Consider the following 17,356-nt stretch of genomic DNA (forward strand, 5'->3'; position numbering starts at 1 on the left):
TATTTACAGATTTTTCCTCCACTAAGATCCCAACGTTATCTGCATCTACTTTAAGGAAGGAAACAACTTTACGGGAAGGTAGCCATAAACACTGTTGATGTTTAAATATGAAGTTCCTCTTCATTCAGTAACCGACATGCACTTGCCTCATAATTTATAATGTTAACCTGCTCATTTGTCCCTCAGCTTGTCAATTTTCTCTTACAAGTTTTATGTTTGTCTAGAGGAGGGATATCTATCTTTGGCCATAAGCACTTCGAGCAAAGCAATGGGTTGAATAGCCAAGTATACCACCGATGACCCACCTGAGTTTAATCAATTTTGTGATTGACTGGGATTGAAAGTCCCGTCAGCACATTATTTGCATCAAAAGCGTCATCCTGTCCAATAATTTGTTTTGTACAAGCATAAAATATTTTCTTAAGGAAAAATCTCAACAACTTAAGGGGGAGCCATGTCTAATTGTGCCCTGCCACATAAAGAAAAAAAAATTAAATTTGACATGAATTCTAAATAAATACAGAGTTCTGCTCTGCCTTAACAATACTGCAGTGTAATGTGTTTTGCATTTTGGCTGAAACCATAGTATTCCTTACAGCAAGCTGCCACTTATATGGTTAATTTTTGTGCTTTCAAGTGAAGTCCATTCATATTTCTTTAAAAGCACAATCATTAGTGCACTATTATTGATTTTTCAGGCCCCTTCGGTAAGCTGTACCATACACAGAGCTCGAAACACCGTCCCTACCCTGTTGTTCGTTCTCCAGGTCTCGAATTGATCCTATTTTATAATGGTCCCGACTCCCACACTAGACTAAATTTGACTACAGCTACTATTAGAAAGAAAATGGACTGCACCAGAATCTGCATTTGAGTTGTCTTCATCTTATATTTAGTACCTGGTGTGTTTAATAATATCATAGTGGGGGAAATTGTAGGCTTATCTCAGGTGATTCTGTGTTTTACCTCATGTAAAATACCTGCTTTGCTTACTCTGTCTTTCAGAAATGGGGATATGGTTTTTTTTCGTGCTCATTAATTCTGTCAGTCTTTGTACCGTGGCTGCTCTTAAGGAAAATTCTGAAAACATGTTAAAAAGGGACTGTGTAGACCTGAGAGGAGCTGACACACGCAGCGTCACATCTTTACAAATGTAACAGCAGGGAGAAGGAAAATAATCTCCTACCTGTGTGTGGTGCTCTGTAGTTTCCAGCCAGCTTCTGTGGATGCCACCTAGACGATCCCCGCAGCGATCGTGGGAGACACGCAGGACGGGCGAGATAGGAGCGTGCCTGGGGCAGCTGGGCCAAAGCAAACCCCCAAATATAAACAAAGTGCTTTTTAGCGGTTTAAGAGTATGGTTTCAGTGCCTTAAAAAAATAGTCCTCAGCCAAAAAACATAAACAACTGTTTTCCAAAAGGAGGAAATGTGATTGGCTGATAAACATTGGGTGAGGAAGAGCTCAGCCTCACTTATTAAAGAATTAGAACAATATGAACGGCATCTTCACCTGTCAAACTATAGCAGGGTGTGATGAAATGGACACCCTCATATTCTATAGCAGGTGTTTATATTGGTACAGTCATTGTGCCTAAAGGCTTAATAATGATCATACTTGTGGTGCCTGGGGGGCTCAGTCGGTTAAGCGTCCGACTTCAGCTCAGGTCGTGATCTCACAGTTCGTGGGTTGGAGACCTACGTCGGGCTCTGTGCTGAAAGCTCAGAGCCTGGAATCTGCTTCAGATTCTGTGTCTCCGTCTCTCTCTCTGCCCCCCCCCCACTTGCACTCTGTCTCTCTCTCTCTCTCTCTCTCTCTCTCTCTCTCTCTTTCAAAAATAAACATTAAAAAAATAATGATCATACTCTTTGGCCTAGTAATTCGCCTTCTGGGAATCTTTCCAAAGGAAATAAAGTATCAACAAGCCTATATACCTAAAGACTTGTGCCTGAAGACTTACTGTACTGTCATCATGATATTTTCAATAATATAGGGAAACTTTTTTTACGGCACACTTTCATTCAGTATACAGTCGCTGTTACACTAATATGTATTTACCGCGTGTTCAGTATACTTCCCTAGTATTAGGTGATGATTATACATACCTGACAATGTGTTTTAGGTTCTAGGGATAAAATGATGAGCAAGAACAATATCATTCCTCACCTCACTAAACCTAAAGTGTCATAATAAAAAAAGTTGGAATGAAATATGGTATATATTATGTGATCTAAGTTATATAAAATGCATACAAAACATATGGTATCTGTCTTTCTCTGTATGACTTATTTCACTGAACATAACACTCTCCAGTCCCATCCACGTTGCTACAAAAGGCCATATTTCATTCTTTCTCATTGCCACGTAGTATTCCATTGTGTATATAAACCACAATTTCTTTATCCATTTGTCAGTTGATGGACATTTAGGCTCTTTCCATAATTTGGCTATTGTTGAAAGTGCTGCTATAAACATTAGGGTACAAGTGCCCCTATGCATCAGTGCTCCTGTATTCCTTGGGAAAATTCCTAGCAGTGCTACAGAGAAAGACAGATACCATATGTTTTCACTCTTATGTGGATCCTGAGAAACTTAACAGAAGACCGTGGGGGAGGGGAAGGGAGAAAAAAAAAGTTAAAGATGGAGGGAGCCAAACCATAAGAGACTCTTAAAAACTGAGAACAAACTGAGGATCGATGGGGGGGAGGGGAGGGAGGAGAAAGAGGGTGATGGGCATTGAGGAGGGCACCTGTTGGGAGGAGCACTGGGTGTTCTATGGAAACCAATTTGACAATAAATTTCATATTAAAAAATTAAAAATAAATACAATGCATACAAAAGAAATTGATAAAAACATACAAAAAATGTTAAAAGTCACTTCTAGATATTAAGATACCAGATAATTATTTTCTTTGTCATTGTCTTTTTTTGTGCATTCTAAATTTCCCATATATTCTTTGTAGATTAGTCCTTAGTATCAAAGTGAATGCTCAATTTCTTTGGCATAGTAAGGCTGTACTTTATTTATGACTCATTGTATTTTAGCTCATCCATTTGCCTGAGTTCAGCTAGGATGATAATAGGGGTAAGGTGAAAGTTTAATGACACATTAAGACAATTAACTTATTTGATATTTGCACAACTATTCACTCGTTCATAACCAAATATTTATCAGGCACTATCCTAAGTGTTGAAGATACAGGGATGATAGGATTCACTCTCATTCTCTGAAGATCTTAGACTCTAGTCTTGAAAGCCATAAGCTATAATTCATAAAAAGTACTGCAAATAGCAATAATGTAAATAATAATAATAATATGCAGTTAAGAAAAAGCTTTCTCCATCACTGAGAAATGAAGGGTTCTCCCTAAGATCTTATTAAGAGTGGGTTAATACTGCCTTTTTTGTCTCTAAAGGCTCATATTCATTTGAGAAATATATTATTTCAAATATTGGAGGAAAGATCAGGATACTCATATAGAAAAATTAATCAACTTGCTTTTTTTACCTCCACTAAACTAGCCCGTATGTATTTCCTGGCAATGCTGTGGAGTTTTACAATCCCTGGAGATATTAAAGAACCCAATCACAGACATACTGAAGTCTCAAAATGTAAGCAGCTAGAGGGTTAATTGATTCCTATTGGTAAGGTTGTGGGAAATTTATAAATATTCCTATGCTCTGAGGTAGATAAGAAATCCCAGTTTGCCCTTGAGTCTGCTGAAAACGCATTGGTACCCTTCAGGGCAGAATTCAAGTGTGATGTTCACTGCTAAGGTAGTCTTCCTTCATGGGTACTCATACCCCTAGGGCCATGGTTCAAAACAGGTGGCGGTTTTGCCTCCCAAGAGATATTCGGCAATGTCTAGGAGCAGTTTTGGTTGCCACAGTTGGGGAGATGCTACTGGCATCTGATTGGTAAAGGTCGGGAACACCTTATTCTGGTGTTCCAGAAAGAATTATTCTGTCACAAATACCCGCAGCGCTGAGATGGAGAAACATGAAGGCTTTCTAGGCAGCATCACTTTACAGGTCCTCGGTTTTTACGGGTGTTCTCTGAAAAAGCTGGCTCCTTTTCCCCACCTCCCCTTACACAACAACCCCACTTCCACTCCACAAAAGGCCAAACTCCCATTCATTGCAAATCTTATTATGGGCTATACAGGGTTCCCAAGATGGAAAAGTTGCCATTGCCCTAAAACAGAGACAACTTGAAATACTGATTTGATGCTGAGAAAGTGAATGATTCTAATGAAGGAGCAAAACATCCTTTTGCAAGTCAGGTAGTTTCCGTTTCTTTAATTTCAACAAAACTGGAGGAAGATCTAACCAAATTATCAGTTACTTTAGATCATTAAAAATAGTTTTTGATGTAGAACGCTATGTGATTTGAGGTGTATGCTTCAGAAGGAGTTTAAAGAGTGAGTTAAATTGCCATGGCAAAATTAGTTTCATTTCTGTCTATATGTTTATGTGAATACATCTTTCAGCGCTTAACATTGCTAAACACAAAAATAGGAAGGAAAGTGAGGCTAAGCTGCAGCATATTCTAGGAGTAAATAATAGACAAGTATAGGTACCAGAATTAGTGAAAGAAAAAAAAGAGCCCCATCTGGCTCATTAAGAGACTAATTTCCTTTAAACTTATTTTTATGTCTAATAAGCATAAAATTTGTTATATATTTGTGCAATTTGTATCAGTTGTGTGGTAGTGATAACAATAGCAATAAATCAATCCAGAAGAAATGTTACCGTAACTCAGAACCCATGTCCAGGGTGGGAGGGGAATGCTAAATTTGAATATATAAACATACTTTTCTTGGTGAGAAGTAAACCCGGTGATTTAAAAAGTCTTTTAAACATGAAAATGCTGGCATCCAAATAAAATTCTGGAAGGAGCAGGGGGAGTAAAATGGAAGTATGAATTTAAAGAGGAAAGTGTATGTTATAAAATTCCTGTTACAGGAGACCTTATTTATGCATTTTCTTTTCAAATGTATGATATGGATATCAAAAGATTTTGAGATTTCATTAGCATATTTAAGGAGAAATTCGTAACTTTTATTTAAAAATATGAACTCTAAAAGGTCTCAGAAATTGCACCCTTTGCAATTTCGTTGCAAGTTTTTTCAGGTCCATATTAACCTGATATCCTAATAGCTTAGGAACTACATTAGATTGAGTACCTAGTCAATAACTGTTTCAAACTCTAAGAACCAAGAATGATATCCTGTTCTCTTTTGACTTTTCATAGATAACCAGGCACAGTCATTTCTGAGATACTTTGGACAATAACCAACTGTTCATTTCACTCAGGTTTCTAAATTCTTATTTTTTAAATATTTATTTACTTCGGGGAGAGTGCAAATAGGGGAGGGACAGAGAGAGGGGGACAGAGAGAGGGGGGCAGAGGATCTGAGGCAGGCTCCGCGCTGATAGACTGACACCAGCAAGCCCAACGTGGGGCTCGAACTCACGATCCACGAGATCATGACCTGAGCCAAAATCAGACACTCACCCGACTGAGCCCCCACTGAGCTCATGTTTCTAAAGTGCCAGTTCTCTGTAGAAGTTCTGGATGACCACCAACCTCAGAACCAGCAATGCTGAGATAGAAATAATATCCTTCTCAAAAAAGAGGCATTTCAGTACATTCCGCCAGACCAGGGGCCAGCAAAATTTTTCTATAAAGCCCCAGTAGTTAATATTTTGGACTTTATGGCCCATGTGTTCTGTGTGCAACCGCTCAACTCTGACACTGTAGCACAAAAGCAACCATGGTCCATATGTAAATGAATGATCATGGCTGTGTTCCAATAAAACTGTATTCGTAAAAACAAGTGTTAGACTAGATTTGGGTGGGCAATAGTTTGCTGGCCCCAGCACTGGACTTTCCAGTGCCTGAAGAAAGGATCCGCATCTTTTATCGAACTTTGTATTCCCATCCCAAAACCAGACACCCAATAAATGGTGAGCAAATGGAAGTATTTAAGCATTAAAAGAAAGATAATGTATTAAAAGCATGCTGTACAATGCACTATGGAAGAGAATAGGAAAAGAATTGTAAACCTCATTGAGTTTAGATGTTAGACAAGGAGACCTATTTCTAAGAAATGCCAGGCAGCTTGGCCCCAACGAATAAAACGAGTCTGCAATACATTATTTATACACATTCCCATATTGAGTGATTAATTAATATTCAAGCATAACTTCTTACATGTTTATCCTCTCTATAGTTTGAACCCCTGGAGGTCAGACAACTTGGAACTTCCAACTCCAAATTCTATACCTTACCCATGCATAATAGGTATTTGAAACTTCAAATTAATGAAGCATGAGAAAAAGTAACTCAAAAATGGCCACTGAGCTAGCTGATGAACAAATATTTGGTGTATCTGGTATGTTCTAAGCATTACGTAATCGTCAGAAAATATCCAATGAACAAAATTTATTTGTTAAAAAAAAATAAGTAACTTTTAGCTCATATAATTGTCATGTTCAGGTCTAATTCCTAACAAATACTAACTCCGTTAATCCTCACCACAACCTTGTGATAAAATAGTGCTTATTATCAGGTCCATTTGAGAGGTAAAAGAACAGAGATACAGAAAGGTTAAGTAACTTGTCCAATGTCACACATCTAGTAAATGGCAATACTGGGATTCAGGCCCGGGCAGGCTACTGCTTTCTGTGTCCTTGACCAATGCAAAATGCTGTCACTTTTCTTGAGAAGTGAACCCCTGGGGTCTCAAAGGGACATATGTGAATTGTTAACTAAGAGCACAACACGTTGCCAAAGGATTCCTGTAACAGGTAAAGGCTAGGTGAGTTCGGAAGTGAGAAGGTCAATGTTACAGTGATTAGGATGAATTTTGTGGGCAGCCACTTGAACTAACAAACCTTCCAATTGTGTAGAATTTGATTAGCAAGGAATTGCAGAGGAACTTTTCCGGGAGAGCGGGGAGGACAGAATGGACAAAAGTTTGGGGACAGAAGTATAAGGCAGAAATTATATGTGTATACCACCTCAAATGAATCAAAATGTAGGAGAGGAAACTAACATTTATGCAACCCTTACCGTGTGTCAGCTATTCTATTAGGTTCTTGACCTCTTAGGGAGCTCGTTACAATCTCAGGCATTAAAAGTGAGACACTCGGGTTCTAGTCCAGCCTCCAGTGTGTACTGTGTGGCCTAGGGCAAATTACTTAACTTCTCTGGGCCTCACTTTCTTTTGTAAAATGAAGATAAACAACACTTGCACCGTGGGGTCATTGCCAGGGTTAAATTACCTGAGATAGCATTATAAAGTACTTAGCACAGCGCGTTGGCATTTAGTCCTCATTGGATTTTTGTCACAAAAAAATGTGAAGTGCTGTTATCTCTATATAGCAAATGAGAAAGCTGAGGCTCAGAGAGCCTCAGACCAACGCCTATACATATGCACAATTTTCCCAAAGAGCTCTCTGAGAAGTAGAAATTTGGTTAGACCAAGGAAGGAACTGAGAGATACTGAACTTCCAAATGAAGAGTTTTGTTGTTGCAAGATGAATTGAGGCTGGGGACCTAGAGTTTGAACTTTTGAAAAACTGAAATATATGACTGCTTCTGCATTGAAAATTCACCTCCTAACAATTTAGGGGTCACTAGATAAAAAGAGGAGATCTGGAGGCTTGGTGGGGCCTACCCCGGTGTCACCAGGCTTAGCTGACATCTCAGGTGCCCCCCTCCCCAAACTTCTCTTAGTAAGTGTCCTCACTGTCACCTACCAGGTCCTACCATACCTGGTGAATTTGATTTCAAAACACTGACTGGGCATAGTATTGCATCCAATTACAGAGAAGAAATTCAAGATTGTTATGATAGTTTGGTGCTTTTTTCCTTATATTTATGTACATTCGTTTAGCGCGATCAGCTGAAAAAGCTTATAGACACAACATTTACCAGATATAAATTGCAATGTTTTCCCACATACCGTCTCGCTAAATATTGTTATACCCATCTTGTTTTGTTTTGTTTTCCCCCCATAGCTACGGAGCGTTGATCTGTTCTTTTGGAGGGCTGAAGGAACTTACCACTTTTTATGTAGGAGCTACTCACTATTTTGTTTTACCACACCTTACCACACAAACCTATAAAGATCCCACAAAGGATCGAAAATAGTCGACTCTTTCCTCTTTTTCCCACTAAAAAAATATGCTTTCCATTAGGAAAAACTCAAAAATTTCATATGAATCTACTTGCAAATACACACCTGCAAATGCATGTGCAATTAAAAAAAAAAAAAAACTCAAACGAGTTTTTTAAAAAACAAATGAACGCTTGTGTTCATCATTTCATTTTTAAGATTCCCATCAGGAGGGTGATAATTTCAGTGGAGTTTTCTGCTGTAACGGAAGGTACTGACATTGGGAGATCTAAATGGTGAGACTTATATAACGTGCACTATACTCAGCCTAGCATCTTACGGTCTAATTAGATACAAACCGACTCAGTTGGCAGAAAAGAACAGTGTTGTGGTGCAGATGTTAGCACCTTGTTAGCAGTCCAAAACCTGCTTTCTCAGGCAGAACCTATTTCTGAATGCAAAGTTTTATATAGATAAAAGCCGTAATGTTTGAAAGGCATTTGATGAACTCTATTCGAATCCAGAAAAAAAAATGTATATTTTCTTACCAGACATTACTAATTAAAACAAAGCAAAACAAAACAAAAACAAAAACCAGTATTCTTACAAGCAGTGGACATTTTTGAAAACAATTATTTCACTACTTAGGGCTGAATTTCCAGAAAAGGTAAAGATACTTATTTTTAAAATGCCACTACAATTAATTGATCATGTGAAATAATATGTTCTATAAATATAAATGTGTTATAAGGCCCATGTTCCCCTGGCATGAGTCTATACTTCTGCATCATCATAGCTAATTCTAACTGATCACTTACTATATTCTAGGCACTGTTGTGAGCACTTTATATTAATTACTTCAATTAATCATCAGAATAGGTCCTTGAAATTAGTAGAAAAAAAATTTTTTTATCCAAGTTACACAGATGAGGAAAATGGAGCACAGATAGGTTAAGCAACTTGTCCAAGGTTACCCAGAAAGCACTGGGAGGAGTTTGAATTTGAATCTAGGGTTTTAGGAGCTGTGTTTTCCCCTCTCCCCATTGCTCACTTATGGCCACCGGATGCCGCGAGCTGATGTCCTACTGTTTGTCTCCTCTGTTTCAATGGCTTTTGCTGGGGTGCCTGACCTTCAGATGCCTCCTGGGCGCTGGCCAGGGCAAAGCTAGGTGAGTGGCCTGGGGAGAAAAGTTCTAGTTCACCTTTCTGTTTATGTCACACACAATATATTAAAATGACCCTTTTTGGTGCCATTAACTGAGTATCTGGGATGAGAAGATGATCATTCGAAGTCACTTGAACGCCAGTCTTCCTATTATAAACATTCATCTTTAAAAATTGCCACCAGTGACCATACACTGCACCTGTCTCACACACAGCCCGTCTTAATTCGAGAATGCGTGGCTCGCACCCAAATGCAAGCGGTATCCAACAAGGTGATGATTTGCCGTCTTACAAAATCCAGACTGTCTTCTGGGGATTTAGTGGGAAGAGTTCTAAAATGTAAACCAAGAAGCATTTTGTTACCCTTAACTGACTGTGTGTCCCAGACAAGTCAGCTCTTGGGCTGGCCTCCTTGTCTCTAAATAAGATTGTCCCCGGAGTGCCTCCAGCTTTCAAAGTCCATGGATTCATGCCTTTAAGGATAATAATACTATGTTACCAGTATTGGTTCTCTGTTATTCTGGTTATTGAGGGATCAGAGATTTTTATAGATTAGGTGGTCTGTTTGGAACTAAATGGGTATAAGGTACGCACACTGGGATTCTGCGTCAGGACCAGGAGATTCCAAAATCCTGACCTGGATGGGGCGCCTGGGTGGCGCAGTCGGTTGAGCGTCCGACTTCAGCCAGGTCACGATCTCGCGGTCCGTGAGTTCGAGCCCCGCGTCGGGCTCTGGGCTGATGGCTCAGAGCCTGGAGCCTGTTTCCGATTCTGTGTCTCCCTCTCTCTCTGCCCCTCCCCCGTTCATGCTCTGTCTCTCTCTGTCCCAAAAATAAATAAAAACGTTGGAAAAAAAAAAAAAAAATCAAAATCCTGACCTGGAATGTCCTTGGTGATTCTAAAATTGAATAGGTCTGTCCTGCACAATGTGCCTGGTCTCCAACTTTATTAGAATTAGAGTGTATTTCTACATAGCCCCACATCTTACATCTTACAATGCACCAGTAACACAATAATTCATTAGAACTATAGTAAGGGTCACAAATCTCAAAATAAGAGTCTGATTGCTCCTGAATTCTATTATAAGGTACATACCACTGAGAAATTTAGTCTCAATATCATTTATACCGTGGTAAATGAGTTTACCAAATCCTTTCCCAAGAACGCGCTTTCATAGGGGATACAAAGAGACCTCAAGGGCCTGTAAACTTGAAAGCTCCTTCCATCCTCTCTAGACAGAGTTGACATGGGGCGAGCACAGAAAGGTTGTGCTGATTTAAGATAAATATCCTGCCTATTGCACTGTTTTGCTGAGGGCCAGTTGGAGTGCGTGTGCGCGTGCGCACTCGCGGGAAGTATTTAGAGAAGTCAGGGTGGGTAGCTTGTGTGGGAGATAAGGGAATTCAATGAAGGGAGATACTTTAGCCTTTCCTTCAAGTACATCTCCCTCCTGAGTACATTTACTTCCATCACAATGGACTAGAAGAGATCCTTGCTTAGTGGTGCAGAACCCTTGAGACCTAATTTAGCTTTTATAGGAAATTCAAAAAGAGAGAGACGGCACAAGAGCAAGAGAACAGAACAAAGATATGAGTTTGTACAGGGAATATTGATACTTCTGGACTGCCTCTGTAACTCTTTTAAAAGAAATTTTCTAAGTAAATGCTGACTTAGACTTTTTTGTTAGCGGAAGGCCTGAGCTCCTCCCGCCGGAACAATGCACTGCCGGAGTCATCTTTACAATTCCCGACAGTCTGTCGTCTTGGAATCTCAGGTTCATTGCTTTTTGTGCTGTGAAGGTCAGCAAACATTTTGGAAAAATAAATTTCCCCTTTTAATTTCTTAAATGTGTCCTCACACGGATGCCCAGAAATAGGAAAGTTACATAAATGCAAATTAAAAACATGCCTGACAAGCTGTGCCTGTCGGTCCCGTTGATCATTTTTTATTCACATTTCACAGCAATTTCCAGGAGCATCACCACATCTTTTGTTAACTACATATCAATTAAAATACCTCTGAGAGGCAGGTACAATAGTGTGCTATTTGTTAACCTTCTTCAATGGTGAAAGGCCCACTTTTTTTACTAACTGCTACAGGTAGGTAACACATAAAGACTTAGAAAGAGAGAGAGGAAAGAAAGAAAGAAAAAGAAAAAGCCTGCCCTTAAGGATTTCATAGAAGATGAAGAAAGACGTTTTTTCCAATGCTGTAAGAAAAAAAAGTCAGCAGCTTAACCAAGCAATCAGGGGGACGATAAGACTAGAGCCTAGACATTCTTATTCCTTCTCATCTATTGCAGCCACAAAGTCTAATAGATTGTCATTCACAAGCAATTTTGGCCACACAAATAAAAAGTTGTTAGTGCAAAGAGCCCACATTACTTCTGTGGATGGCTATAGGAGGATAGTAGCGGAAGGCAGACTGATGTAAAAAAGAAAAGGAAAAAAAATCGAAAACGTTGAGCTTTGAAATTAAGAGTCGTTCTGCCTGCCCTGCTTACTTTCTGAGTCCCTCCCCTCTGAGTCTCTGTTTCTTCCCCTAATGAGAGGCTGAGACCTCCTTCGTCGGAGAGGTACGACAATTAAATGAGGCAATAAACACCAAATATAGCAGGAACTTCACTCGCAATACGATTATTATCTGATAGATAGCAATCAAGTATAATGTGTGCGCGTTAAAAAGTTAGCCTCATGTACCTTCAGTGCATTTCATATGTTGCTCATATTTCTGGGGCTGGCTTGCTCCGCCGCGTACCTGCCTGTGGTGTGTTGATGTTGCATTTCGTCTGAGAACAGCTAAAGCCTTACCACCAACCTTAGAGTCTTTCACCTCCTTTAGTTTTTTTTGCTCTCTGTAGCACCACACCACTTGGGCCTGTTGGGTATGAATACAAAATAAATGGTCAACTTCTGTGGTTTAGCAGATGGATTAATCAGGTCAAAATGCATTGAGGCAACGATCTTCATGTGACTGACCTGTATGCAGTTTATTGGTTAGCCGGATGCTAGCTGGCATTCTCTAGCAGCTAGAAAAATACATCTGCAAAACAACTTCCCAGCTTCTAAATCCTGCCGTGAACTAAAACTTGATTGTACCACCGCATTCATCACCGAGCTTGAGCTGAAACTCTTGTTTTTATTCTGGGAAGATGATTTATTCAAAATAATGTTTCACTTAGGGGTCTAATCATAAGCCCAAGATGATTCAGATGGTGAAGTCCAGCTGTAACAACAACAGTATCCTCCAGAAAAATAACCACATGTATATTGAATCCCTTGAAAGTTTTCCATCACAGATCTAGGGATGATAAATCATGCAAACTCATTCTATAATTAACTAAAGTGTTCCTTTTCTTTCACCATAATCCGAAAGGATTAGCCCAGGGTCTTTCATTGGATAAAACGGGGGGCCATCATTTACTCTGCAGTGCAAAACTAAACTCAGATTTTAAAATCTGATCAAAATAAATTCTAAACACTTGCACAAGTGAGCCTTTTCAGAAACTTTACAAGAAATCTTCACAGCAAATAAAAGTCTCAACAGTGGATGGTGTCTCTATACTAAATAGCAGAGCTCTCAATAATCTATTTTAGAACACTTCCATAGGAATCTCCTGAAACTTCATGGTGATGTCATTCAGTTATTGAGTAACACGGGTAAGCCAAAAGAATCAGGTTTCTACGGTTCATCCCTAATCTTGGATTGTCACAAGACTGATTTTTCACCATTTTATCCCCATTGAAAAATATCGTACCCGACACAGATGTTGAATGAATGCATCCAGGAAATGGAACCACACCTCATTTTTCTGTCTGTGATGGTACGGAAGTACATTACCCACCTTTGGATGGTTTACTATGATAACACAAGGACTGGTAAAGCAACATTGCTGGAATATTCCAATCTTTCATAAATATGCTGTTCTGTATTACCTCCTCTGTCTCCTGCTGCTGCTGCCAACAGGCCTTGGTTCTGCTCCTGTCTGGCTTTTGTTTTCTGTTGTCACGCCACAGATACATTCAGTAAAAATTCATTCAGCAGTCACTTAAGACCCCTTTTGCAGCCAAGCGGAGATGGATGGATAGATGGATGGATGGATGCATGGATGAAGGGATGGAGGGATGGAGGGATGGATAGACAGATGGACTAATAGCTTTCTTTTCAAAGAACATTTGTAGTTGCTGAATATAGCAGCACACCTTCAATTTCAATTTTACATTTTCAGCTCTCTGAGAAATTGATCATCTTTGGAGAACTGCACTGTGCTGAACTTATTGATTTCCACCGAGCATGTTGAAAATGGCCATTACTTGATACATCATTAATATAATAATTGAGATCAAGCATTTTTAGACCCAAAGTGCCTGACATCAAAATTTCACAAGCATTAGAAAAATAGATGATAGATATCACCTTCTCTTCAGGAAATAGTGACCAAAATTATTCTCTCCAGGTTATGGATTCTTGGCGGAGGGGGGTGGTGGGGGTGGGGGGGTTGGCATTATTTTCTAAGTTATCTGTATTTAGGTCAAATATAGGCCAAGAAATTGAGTTCACATTATTAACCTGAGCACCGATCACAAATTGGTTGTTTTCCTCAGTAAGAAGAGAGCCTAATTCTTTGATTTTGCTAAGATAGATCATTTAATGCAGCGTATTGTGTGTGACTTGTTTCCCTGGAGGATGGTGTTGATATTCAGTTCTTTATACTGGTTACCAAAAAGAGAAACAGCATAAATCAGAATCTGTACAGGTTATTCTTCACAGGGAACAACCTATAAGCTGAAGTCATTGTTTGGTTTTCTACTGTACCCGGATAATAAACTAAAGAATGGAAGGAAATGTTTTGATGAATAGGGGCGTCACTGCAAATCACTATTAACCTAAAAAAAAAAGAAGGAAGGAAAATGTAAAATGCCTGTGAATACCTTTTTTTCTGGCTTCCAGCTCTGTCTCTAATCCTTATTAACCTAGCTCATCACACTGATTTATAGCTCAGGGATGGTGCTGTTTGAGTTTAGGTACTTAACAAGCAGGAAGCATTTGGTAGTATTTCTTGATGTTTGACTCAGGTTGTTAGCTTTGATTTTCCCAAATTTTCTTCTCTATAGTAGGATTAATTTATATATAAATTAATTTATATATAAACTATATAGTCTATAAAGTCTATTTAAGCTATAGTCTAATGTTTTGAACTTACATTCTCCTACGTGAGAATATATCCTTTTTTCCCCTTGTCATTTTTTAAAATTTATATGTAAATTTATTATAAACTTATATGATGTATAATAAAATATAGTCTATAAATCCTATCTAAGCTATAGTCTTATGTTTTCAATTTATATTCTCCTACATGAGAATATATCCTTTTTGCCTGTAATTTTTTTTTTATCATCTCTCCCCCTTGGGATTGATTCCTTTTCCCTCTTCTTTTGTTGTTTTTCCATCTTTTCTTCTTTTTTCTGTATTCCATTCACTTTATCTCAGTTCTTGTAACTTTTCCCCTTATTTCGTGTGAAAGAGTTTGCTTGACCCAGATCTTCCTCTGCATTTCCTTAATCTGCCCATTTTCATCCTTTTCTTTAAACACCTCTACCTTTGGCAGAAGTTTATTAGAATTGCCATGGGATTAAAGAAGAGATCTCTAGATCTCCACCTTGTACCTTTGAACACTGGATTGGATACAAAACACAAATCCATATTTACAGGCCACGGATCTGATTTAAAAGTATATTTGTCCCTGCATCTGTGTTGTTTTACATCTATGAACATTTCACAGCTAGAACACTCCAGCCAAGCACTTTCAAAATAAAATCTTTGACCTTATTGTTAGTGCCCATTAATCAATGTTGAAAGAAAAAAAAAAAGCCACTTGTTACGTTTTCTAGCTTTCCAGCTGGACTCTTTTTCTAGGAGACTATTAAAGTGTTAAGTGTTTGCACTTCTTAAATTTAATTCTTTTAATAGCAATAAACAATCTTTTGTTTCCTGTTAAATCTTTTTTCTACCATCAGTAATAAGTGTGGCCAGACAATTTTGATGAATTGATTATGTAGCTGAATGTTTATACTCCGTCTTTAATTCCTGAATTATGAAAAACTCTTGAGAAGAATTCATGGTACTACACACCAGAATTTTAAATTTGAACCATGGAAATTATTGCCAAGGCTTCATTCATTGGGTTAGCCACAGTTTTTTAAGTAAATATCACGTGCCACTAGTTTTAAATTTGCAGCATGGAAATTATCGACACGGCTTCATTCACTGGGTTAACCACAATTTTTTAAGCAAATATTATGTGCCAAGGCCTGTGCTCGATTCTGAGAGAAGAAAGGGAAATAAGTAAAGATCATATCATATATAGAGAGCCAGAGATAAGACCAACTAGTAATTATAACACATAATGGTTTGCCAGGGTGGAATTTTACCTATAGGGCTATAAGGTCATAGGAGGGGGGACTTAATCTGCCTTGCATGTGAAAAGGCCCGAAGAAAGGTGAGATGCCTTCAGCGAAAGGAACGGTGAAGATCAACCCAAGCAAGAGCAATGCCCAAAAAGAAATTCAATTTTACTAGATGTGATGGAGAATGAAATTGGGGGGAAACTTGCTATAAATAATTGATACCACAACTATATCATTATCATCTCTTAGATACAGAGTCTTAGGAGATCTTGAAAGAAATCCAAAGGTCTTGACTTCTGCTGAGAAGCTAATTAACTTTATTTTCTGCTGACCTTTTCATTTCCTTCCCATAAGATGAGCTGGTGATTTAAATACATGCATGAAAAGGTTTAACTAATTTATAGAAGATGATGTTTAAATATTTATTCTATTGTTCACTCAAGCTACTCCTGTGGTCTCTTCTCTATTTGCATAATGTAAATACTTTTTTTTCAACCACTATTGATTCTTCCCTTGTCTGGTAATCAAAGCCTAGATCAACCATCATAGCTCAAATATGAAAAGCCAAATTCAAAAAATTATATTATTTGTCTTCATTTTATATTCAAACAATGAAAAGGGAAAAAACAGAATTATTTAACTGCAAAGATAACATCTGGAAACCTACTGATCTTTCCTATTTTTTTTATTTTTATTTCTTGGAAATATATCTTAGATCCTAATTATACATAATAAGACTTTTAGAAAGGGAAATTACTACTTTTCACCTTGGATTTGCTTTAGCACAAAGCTCAGGGCATTACATAGTATTTAAAAATTACTCACTAAGTTATATTTAATTTAATTTAAAGCTGAGTCCGCGCAATGATCTACCTCCCCAATGCTGGTAAATAAACATAAATGATTAACCCGAACTGTATCATCTTTAGATCAAGAATGATGGTGTTAACTCCAATTTTCAGAAAACAAGCAATACCTCATTTTGTCAACTGAATGGAGAAAGAAAAGAGTACTATGTGCCATAATTCCTACTGTGACTGATTAAATCCTTTGTAAGTAAAATATAGAAGTTATAAAGAATTGGAGCTTATATTGATTTTTCATCACTGGCTAAAGGCTTGCATGCCATATAAAAAGGATTTCTAACATCAAGGCAGGGAGAAGTCATTTCTGAGATCCTTTTTTAGAACTCAGCTGGAGCCCAAACCATTGTAGAGACTAGTTAATCATCAGGTAGTAGAATGATGGAACTTTATTTTTATTCTTTCTTAGAGAAAGCTAGAGATTTATCTTTGTAACTGGTCAAATAATCTTCCGTTTCCAATCTTGCATTTCACAAATTATTAAACCAGCCAGATGTTGATTCCTAAGTCCCTCTTAAAAAAGAAGATACCACACCACATGTTAGAATGTTACCTCTATCAATACAGCAAGCGAACAAGTATGTGGGAAACCTGCTTTTTAGTTCAGATATACTTAGAGGAAGAGGAGTAGATTAAAGAAGACCTGTTTTCAATTTTTAGAATCAATGTAGAACTCTACTGTTCTTGTTTTCCATGCCCATTCTAGCAGCAACCTGATGAGTGTTTACTTTTGCTTACTGAAATCTGCAACTAAATTAGAATCTCTTACCAGAAGTATCTCAGGTGACTCCAGCACG

This window comes from Lynx canadensis, chromosome D4 (assembly GCF_007474595.2).
Source record: "Lynx canadensis isolate LIC74 chromosome D4, mLynCan4.pri.v2, whole genome shotgun sequence".
Lineage (NCBI taxonomy): Eukaryota > Metazoa > Chordata > Mammalia > Carnivora > Felidae > Lynx > Lynx canadensis.